We start from the raw sequence: 9,904 nt of genomic DNA on the forward strand, positions 1-9,904 counted from the left end.
GACAGCAAGAAGAAAGCCCTGGCAATCCACTTCTGAAAATCAGTCAGTGGAAACCCGGTGGATCACAACAGAAGACTGTCTGATGTAGGGCTGGAAGATGAGTCCCCTAGGTAGAAGATACCCAAAGTGGCCACAACAACAGATTCAAGAATACCAGTGACTGAGACGATGATGTAGGACCACCTAATGTTTGATGCTGTTAGGGGATCAATAGGATTTAAGGGTAACTAACAACACAAATTTAATTCAATCCTGTTGTTATTAGCACAGGCCATCAAGTGACCATGTATAGGGTTTCCAAGGTAGGTTTCAACTACCAACCTTGCAATTTTCAATCCTGTGTTGATTCTACAGCATCACACCAGAAGTCCAATTCAATCCTGTCAGCATGTATATTATGTCATCATTGCCATATGAATTTCCTATTTTTCTTAAGGATTTCCCTCAGGTCAACTGCTGCTTATTGGTTAGGTTTCAACCAACAGATAGAGACCATAAGCACAGACTGTCCAGCTCCCTGGTGTCCAGCCCTGATTGTCCAGTTCACTAGCATGTATACCAGAGTACGCTGCTGCTTTTCTCAGATTCTAAATTCTAGGAAACTAGACATGGAGACCTACCTCATACGGTTCTTGTGAGGGTGAAATTAAGAAACATTTCTGCATACCTAATGCAGGGAGTCCTGGTGTGGCGCTGTGGGTTAATGCACCAGACTGCAAAGCCGTTTGAACTGCAAGGTCGGTGGTTCAAGCTCACCAGCTGCTCCTCGTAAACCCTATACAGGGTTGCTATGGGTTGGAATCGACTCAACGGCACTTCACAACAATAACAATGCAGATAGACATTCAGTGTTGGCAACCTCTGCTCTCACTGCTATTGTTTCCCTCCCCTACAGGCTGTTGCTGATGTCCACACTCTAGATTGTTGTTGTTGTTTTAAGTTTTATTGTGAATTATGTGATAGTTTACAAGGGAGAACATTAGTTTTACATTCATCCTATCCTATATCGTTTTATTTGCCATGGTTACAATCCCCTCCATGCATCATCAACCAACCAAAGGGTATACCCCGCAAGTCTGCCCCACCCCAGTCATCAGCACACAGCCCTCTCCCTCTCTGTGTCTAAAGTCCTTAACTGCTCCATCTCTCCATCGTATCTGCCTCCATCTCTGGTGTCACTGCTTCTCTGGGTAGGGTCCTGCTCTCCGCTCTTCTCCCTTAATGGTCCCAGGGACCTCTGCTCCTAGACTGCAAAGTTAATCACTCCCCTCCTTGCTACAAAACGTCTACCTTGACATTTCCAACCAACACAATCAGTCCTGATAATAATTATTCACTATTGTATCACAAGAGACCTATCTGAATTTCCTTTCATCAGCCCCATCTAGACAGATTGGATACTACTCAGAGGAGATTCTACCTTCCTTTCATGCCCTCTGGATCTAGGTTCCCTCTTGAGAACTTGTAAGCCAGTCACTTCTTGCCTTTGTAGTCCTCCCCCCACCCCCACCCCCACTTTGGGTAGCCAATGTCCAAGTTGCCCATCCCTGTCTACTCTGTGTATGGAGGTGGTGGGTAGATTGCTTTTTTTTCTTTAAGTTTTTATTGTGAACTGAGTGATCATTTACATGAGAGAACAGAGAACAACTGTTTTACACCATAGTTTCATTGTGATGATTACAATCTCCTCCGTGCATCAACATTCAACAGTATTTGCTTCTATTCCCTCTGGGGTTTTTTTGCTTTGCTTTGTTTTTGTTTTGAGGGGGGGATGTACACAAAAACATTCAGGAATATATAATCATTTAAACATCCAAAGGGCACATTTTGTAAGCCAGCCTCCTGGCCGCCAGCAGTCAGTCTTTCTCTTTCCGTGAGTCTAGAGTCCTCAGCTGCTCTTTGTCTGTCCATGTCCTTATTTCTGCCTCCATCTAGATTGCTTTTAACATCTTTTTCTTCAATGTTTCATTGTGTTTGAATTTTACACATTGAAAATGTTAACAACAAAGGAAAGCTCCCCCAGAGTGACCTTATACAAATTCTATCACCAAACTCAAACCAAGCCCACTGCCACTGCATCGATTCCAACTGATAGCAACTCTGTAGGGTCAAGTAGAACTGCCCCATCGGGTTCCCAAGACTGTAATCTTTATGGAAGCAGACTACTACATATTTCTCCTGCAGAATGACTGCTGGATTCAAACCATCAACCTTGGGTTAGCAGCTGAGCATTTAGCCACTGCACCACAAGGACTCCTTAAGAATTCCATTGTTATTGTTAAGTACTTTCCAGTCAGTTCAGACTCACGGCGACTCTGTATAGGTTTCCGAGTAGCACCACTGATCTTGTAGTTCAAGCTGACCTTGCAGTCTAGTGCATTATTCCACAGCATCACACCAGGACTCCTAGAAATCCCTTTGATAGTCAGAGAAAATGGTTCTGATATATTTGCTCCTGTTCAGACTGATTCGAACACAAGCTGTCATCAGCCTTGGCCATCCTGTTCTTTCTTTGCAAGCAATTACAACTGATCCAAAATTGACAAAAGCATTGACAATGCTTTTGAAGCCTACAGTTAAAAAGACATCACATGCAAAGATGGCTGTTAAAGAGTTCAGCCTACAGTGTCCTGGGCCTTCCATACATATCCAACTCAAATTAAAATTGTTTTGAGTTTTGAATGCATAACATACACAGAATAAATTTTCACTAGGCCATTTTAGGAGTCCTGGTGTGGTGCCACCAGAGGCTAAGCACTGTGGGATAACCTCAAGGTTGGCAGTTCTAACCCACCAACCACTCCTTGGTTGACCCTATATAGGGTCACTATGAGTCAGAACCAACTCAATGGCACTTAACAGTAACAACAACAAAGGGCAATTTAATCTTTTATTGTTGAAATAATTATAGATTCTGATTGTTCTCATCAGAGACATGAAATAGATATCATTCAGGAAATGACAAGAGTGAGGAGAAATCACTACTACACATATATTTCCTAAATAGCCAAGGCTGGATTGCACATTGATGTGACTATCAATCCATTCTATGAGATTGCTGAAAGACAAGTGAGTGTTCACATTACGTAAGATTTCAGGTTCTGTGTCTGATTTCTTAGTACCACATCAGGCCAATGGGATGCTGGTATCTTTGGTGTGATTTTCTCTAGAAGATGGGCAGAGCCATGCAGCATATCCAGGTCCTGGGGTTGAGAAGAGGCAACAGCATACATGGAATATGAAAACATGTCTATTATCTAATGGATCTCTTACCTTCAAAACACAAATTGTACTACAGTCCTCACAACCATACTGGGCCATAGCCTTACCTGATGGTCATCTCTGAAAGAAGGCATCAGAAAACATGGTTAAGGAATGAGTTTTAAAGGTTTGATGACACAGACTCCCGTTTCTTTATTTGCCCATAGTTGTTATTGTTATTAAGTGCTGTATGGAGTCAGTTCTGTCTTATTTGTTGCTATTGTTGTTGTGTGCCGTGGAGTCCTTATGAGTCACAGTGACCCTGTATAGCGTTTCCTAGACACAGCAGTTGAGTTTGAACCACTGATCTTGCAGTTCAAACTGACTTTGTGGCCCAGTGCATTATCCTACAGGGCTTGCAGTGAATGACTTACAGCGACCCTTAATAGGATTTTTGAGGCTTAAAATGTTCGAGGCAGCAGAAAGCCTCATCTTTCTCCTGTGGAACAGCTTGCAGGCTCAAACCATGGACTTTGTGATTAACAGTCCATTGCTTTTCATAGGAAGTCACTGTGCTCCCATAGTCAAGGCTGATGAAAAGTGATCTAAGTTGTAATTGCTTTGTATATGGAGAGTTTTATCTGTTGGCTCCGAACTAGCAGCCTCTCAGTAAACACTCAGGTGGCAAAACACTCAGGGAAAAGTTCCCCCTCTAGAAATTAGTACTCAGCTTCCTATAATTAAATGCTTCCTCCCAACTCTTTTAATTAGAATACTGGAATCATAAAATTGTTATTACGAAAAGCTGTTGAAGATCTTGTTCAACTCTATCCTTTTCCAGAAGGAAAAACCAAAGTTAAATAATACGAAGAAAGGCACAACTATTTATGAAATTAGAACCAAGAATGTCCTGATTTCATATTCTTTAGTCCCTTGGATGGGAGTCCAGGTGTGGTACTGTGGGGGAATGCACTGGACTGCAAAGTCAGTTTCAACCACAAGGTACTGTGAAATCCTGTACTATGAGTCAGACTGACTGGACAGCACTCAACAACAGTCCCTTTAAAGTGTCTGCTTGTTTGCTTTTCAAATGGACCCATTACCATGATAAAGCTGTCCATGCAAAAAACTGTTGAATTGTATGTTTTGCTGTGTATATGCTTAACAACAATCACTTATCTAATATTTAGGAGAAAAAAAAGTTGCTAGAGGAGGTTTGGACATTTGAGTAAGAGAATATTGTAAGCACAGTAATTGTGATATCGAATTATTTAAAAATAAGCAAACGATAAAAATAAGGTAACTAGACTGTGAAAAAAAATTACAAAACTTTGATGCTCTAAAAATTTGCTTGCTCGTCCAGGAGACATAAAAGCAAGTGGTTGGGTCCCCTCAGGGCAAACCCCCTTCCAAGATTAAGACTCAATGGGAATACATGCTCTGATTGGTGACCATGTTCATCACCAATTAGGGGAAGTGAGGGAAAAACAGCAATGAAGCTGCGAGCTAAGCCCTACAACATTCAATAGGCTCCTGTGAACCCAGGTGGAGACCTGGTTGGCCAGCAGTATGGCAAGACCTGGGGACTCTTGGGCCCAGAGTCAGTGACATAGCCACAGAGGACTAGAGTGGAGAGTGAAGCATCCAGCTGATAAGAAGAGAGGGCATATGCACAAGAACACCCCACACTTGCATATAATACCCACTTGACCTGGCTTCAATGACTGGATGACTAGAGCTCAACTAGAAGAAGAAAGAAGAGGAAAAAAAGTAATCTGATACAATTTGATGAACTTGACCTACACCTATGGATGCAGTAGCTCAAAAGAGGGACCAAATCTTTACAGCAAGGATCATTCCCACCCCCTCCATAGACAGAGTAGACAGGGATGGGCAACTTGGACATTAGCTTCCCAAAATGGTGGGGGGAGGGAGCTACAAAGGTAAGAAGTGACTGGCTTACAAGCTTTCAAGAGGGAACCTAGATCCAGAGGGCACAGAAGAAGGTAGAATCTCCACTGAGTAGTATCTAGTCTGTCTGGGTGGGGCTGATGAAAGGAGATGGGGATAGGTCTCTTATGATACAATACTGAATAACTGTTATATCAGGACTGATTGTGAGGGTTGCAAATGTAAAGGTAGATGTTTTGTAGCAAAAGGAGGGGAGTGATTGACTCTGCAGTCCAGGAGCCTGGAACCATGGGGCCATCAAGGGATAAGAATGGACAGCGGGACCCTACCCAGAGAAACAGTGATGCCAGAGATGGAGGCAGAGACGATGACGTGGAGATGGAGCAACTGGGGACTTTAGACCAAGAGAGGGAAAGGGGCTGTGTGCTGACAACCAGGCGGCAGGCTTGCAGGGTATACCTTTTGGTTGGTTGATGATGCATGGAGGGGATTGTAACTATGGCAAGGAAATGATATACGATAGGATGAATGTAAAGCTAATGTTCTTCCATGTAGACTATCACATAATGCACAATAGAGCATTTAAATATATATATATAGATTTACAAAAAAATGTTGCTTAAATACTCAATGTAGGATTGTACACACCTCCAACATTAGCATTTCTCTCATGATATATATATATACAAAACCATCGGCCTTAGGTAGTCTGTGTTCTCATGAACATATTTTGAATGAAACCTACATATTCTCATGACTTTTAAGGCCATCTCATTTGGAGCCAGAACCTGAACTGCTGTCTAACTTCCACCCATCTTAGTTGAGAATCCCTGGCAGGACAATGCCTGTCTTTCCTTTGTTACAGGCTTATTCAAAACTTGAAGGGATACAATGTACTTGCAAGTGCTCTGAAGCAACATATGAAATGCTGCATGTGTTTAATCATTGTTATGATCATTACTGGCAATTATCACTCTGACATATCATTATTTTTGGTCTTTCAATGGGTGCTATTGGTAGAGGATAAATAAAATATGGGAGAAAGCCACAAAGACGCTTAAAATCTAAGGGTTAAAGAGACAAGAAATTTGAAATCTACAAAGTTGTATGTGCTAAAATGATAACTGCTGTGTGAGTAAATGGTGGGGAATGGGCCAAAATAAAGAGCGCTATAGTGGATTCCAAAGATCATAAAGGTGGTACAGAACCGGGCCATGTTTTGTTCTACTCCACCTCAAGCCATCATGAGTCGGAGATGATTCAATGCCAACTAACCACCATCACCATCTTGGATTCCAAATTCTAACTATATAATTACTTTCCAACAAATTCAGTTTCTGAGTAAGACTTACATCATACACACTGTGAAGTTTCAAGTTATTCTCTTTTCCTTTCTTTCCAAGCATAGAAAATACGAGGAACAAGAAACGCAAAGCTCCCATTTTGTGATACCTAATCAGACTTTAAAAGATAATGCAGTTCATCAACATATTCCAGAGTGATTTTCCATCTCCTGGGAGAAAAAGTCTATACCCACAACTTTCTTCCAAATACTCCAGATATGTAAAGGCTCAGTCTTCTGCCACCTGTCTCAACTTCTCCCATGATTCCATGAGCATTCTCTTTCCTCATGCTTTCTAAATTACTTAGCTAGAAAGCAACATTCACATCTGATACTTGGGCTCCAATACAAGCCCAACCCAGGGAAATGGGTGGTGGGAAACAGCTCCACTTACATGGGCTTGCCTAAGTGTTGCTTCCAGACCTACAGCTAATGCTTCATAAAAGAGAGATTTCAGTGACTCAGTTTGCTGATCTCTTGCCTAGAGGCCATGACCTAAACATGTTGCTAGTTCCAAGTTCTCCAGATGTTCTTGATCCTGTTTGGAATTCACATGCCAGAATCCCTGGAAAGCAACAGCCTTTTCATAAAAATGGTTCTGACTTGGTGGTCAAATGGGAGCCATATGTTAGAGGGTGCCACCCTTGTCAAAGTCACAGACTCCTAGCCAGTCACAGAGCCCTGGGAGACCTTCCCAAGGTGGGGTTCCTTCTGACAAGTCAAAGCAATCTGCTATGACTGTGACCGCCCAGTGAGCACCTGCATTCCCTGGCTCCTTGCCCAAACCTGTTTCTTTCTCCAGATAAAGAGTTTGTTACTCTGACTGAAATACCCATTGGTCATATACATATCTGAGGCTAACACTAGACATGGTTTCTTCAGGGCAGCCCCTTTCTTTGAGACATGGGGTACTGCCATAGCTACATATCTAAATCTCTGTACAGTTGCTGCCACCGCCCTCTGAAGTCTAGGTTGCCTTCTCCAGATGATTCATGTGTTATATTGTGTCATGGAAAATCTACTGGCTGGAAGGCAAGGCTCTGGCTGTTCTGTTGCTCACTTGTAGGAATCTAGGGCAAGTCACAGAGTCCCTCAGAGTCTCCGGTTTCCCATCTGTAACATGAATGTGTTAGGCCAGGTGATTCCTACCACTCTTTTTTCAGACTGACAGCACTGAATTTCAGATGCCCTGTCCTGGGGCATTTCCTACTTGACAGCCTCCACTGGGTCCTCAACTCAAATGGCATCTAGCAAAAGAGTCAAAAAGAGGCAGAAGACAAATACTCAGGCAGTAGCCTCATGAAGCCCTCCTTCTTGAGTTGTGAAAAGCTGATCCCCAATGCTTGAGGCAGTTGTTTGCCAATTTCAGCGGGTTAATGCACTGGACTGCAAGGTCCATTTGAACCTCAGGGTCAGCAGTTCAAGCTTATCAGCCACTCCACAGAAACCCTATACAGGGTCGCTATGAGTTGGTAGCGACTCAATGGCACTGAATAACAACAATATTTTTATCTCTTGGACATGAGAGTGACCTCCTCTCCCTCTCAGGGGATATAAATGGACCATTACTAGACACCATATGTCACGGTTACTTGTCTGCCCCACTCCCTGGCCCAATGAGAGATTTCATAAACTGTGAACATTTTTTTCTGTTCAAATCCTTAGATTTAAACACTATGCTGCAGCCACCCCACTAGATGCGGGGATGGCTCTAGTCCGGGGTAACTGGCGTAGGGCTGTGCCTAGCTCCCAGCTCCCAGCTCCAGTTCTCCCGCAGGAGGGCAGTCGCTCAGCATGCCCAGCAAGCACCAGCACTTCCAAGAACCTGAGGTCGGCTGCTGAGGGAAATACTTTCTGTTTGGCTTCAACATTGTCTTCTGGTAATCTGTGTTCCTTGGCCTCATCTTCTTCTTGGAGCTGGCAATGGGGATCTTGGCCTTCATCTTCAAGGACTGGATTCAAGCCCAGCTCAACCTCTTAATCAACAACAGTGTCAAGGCCTACCAGAACAACACTGACCTCTAGAACCTCAATGACTTTGCTCAGGATTATTGGTCTTGCTGTGGAGCCTGAGGGTCCAACGACTGGAACCTCAATATCTACTACAACTGCACTGACTTGACCCCGCGCATGGATTGCTATGGGGTGCCCTTCTCCTGCTGCCTCAGAGATCCTGCAGAGGACATTCTCAACACCCATCGTGGAGACGACATCCAGCTCAAACAGGAACTGAAGCAGCAGAGCTCCAACCACACCAAAGGCTGAGTGGGCCAGTTTGAGAAATGGCCGCAGGACAACCTTATCGTCATGGACCAGGGTGGGTCTCTGTGGACATCGCCCTCCTTCAGATACTTGGCATCTGCTTGGCCCAGAATTTTGTGTGTGATATCAAGACAGTGAAGGTCAACTAGTAAGGCCACCACACTGGCCATGACCCCCCAAGTGGCCCATGAAGGGCAAGGCTCTAGGAAATGTATTTGTTAGGACCTGAGCTCCCCGGGGGTCATGGTGGTGCAGGGAGCAAACTGCATGGGCCTGGCTAGCCTGAGAGCCTGGAGCTCTGTGTGCATGAGAGGTGTGGGAAGTCGCCATCTGGGCAATGGTTGGACCAACTAGAAAGGGTGCAGGCAAGAGGGTACAGGCTACGTGAGACAGAAGGGTGCTGCTGGGAGCGGGGTCTGCCTGTGCACTCTGGGTGGGGATGCTTCTCTCTGCATGGCTTCATGGAGCAGGCTGGGGGACCTGCTGTAGCCAAGGACCTTGCTTCATGCCACTTCAGAGCTCTTTTCTCTATCAGCTGTGCCCTTGAGCCTGCTAGTAGCCCACCGCAGCCTCAGTGTCCCAGAGTCTCAAAAGGGTCTAAGAAAATTTATCTTCCTTGCTTGCCTCCCAGGATCTAACATGATGATGGCTCCCAACTGCTCAAATAAACAAAACTTTGAAAATCAAAAACAAAAATTCCATATATAAAATGTGTTGTGATGAGAGTTCCAATATCAATAATTCAAATTAAAGTTTAGCTATTACTTTCTATAAATATTAAAACTTAATTTTAGAGTTAAGGAAGATCTTTTCTGACTTAAATCTGTTTTGTCACCAAAGCAAGCATTAGTCCTAAGCTCTTGAGATGTTTTCAGCTCGTGCGTTCTATGACCCTTATTCTTAAGCATTTGATAGACCACACAGTTTTAAACAGTTTTACAGTTTTCACTCAATACATGGTTCATATCTTCAAGAAACTGACTACCTAATGACATTATGAAATAACCCAATAACCTCATATGTATGTGAAAGCTGGACAGTGACTAAGGAAGACCATAGAAGAATTGATGCCTTTGAGTTATGGTGTTGGAGAAGAATATTGAAAGTGCCATGGGCTGCCAAAAGAACCAACAGATCTGTGTTGGAAGAAGTGCAGCCAGAGTTCTCCTTGGAGTCCATCGATGCTGC

The 9,904-nt window shown here is 43.6% G+C and overlaps 1 pseudogene; it reads left to right on the top strand.

The window, feature by feature from the left end:
- The first annotated feature begins 8,338 nt into the window (after positions 1-8,338).
- Positions 8,339-8,865, top strand: LOC102823220 (annotated as a pseudogene).
- The last annotated feature ends 1,039 nt before the right edge of the window (positions 8,866-9,904 follow it).

Source organism: Chrysochloris asiatica, unplaced genomic scaffold (genome assembly GCF_000296735.1).
Source record: "Chrysochloris asiatica unplaced genomic scaffold, ChrAsi1.0 scaffold00065, whole genome shotgun sequence".
NCBI classification, from domain to species: Eukaryota; Metazoa; Chordata; class Mammalia; order Afrosoricida; family Chrysochloridae; genus Chrysochloris; species Chrysochloris asiatica.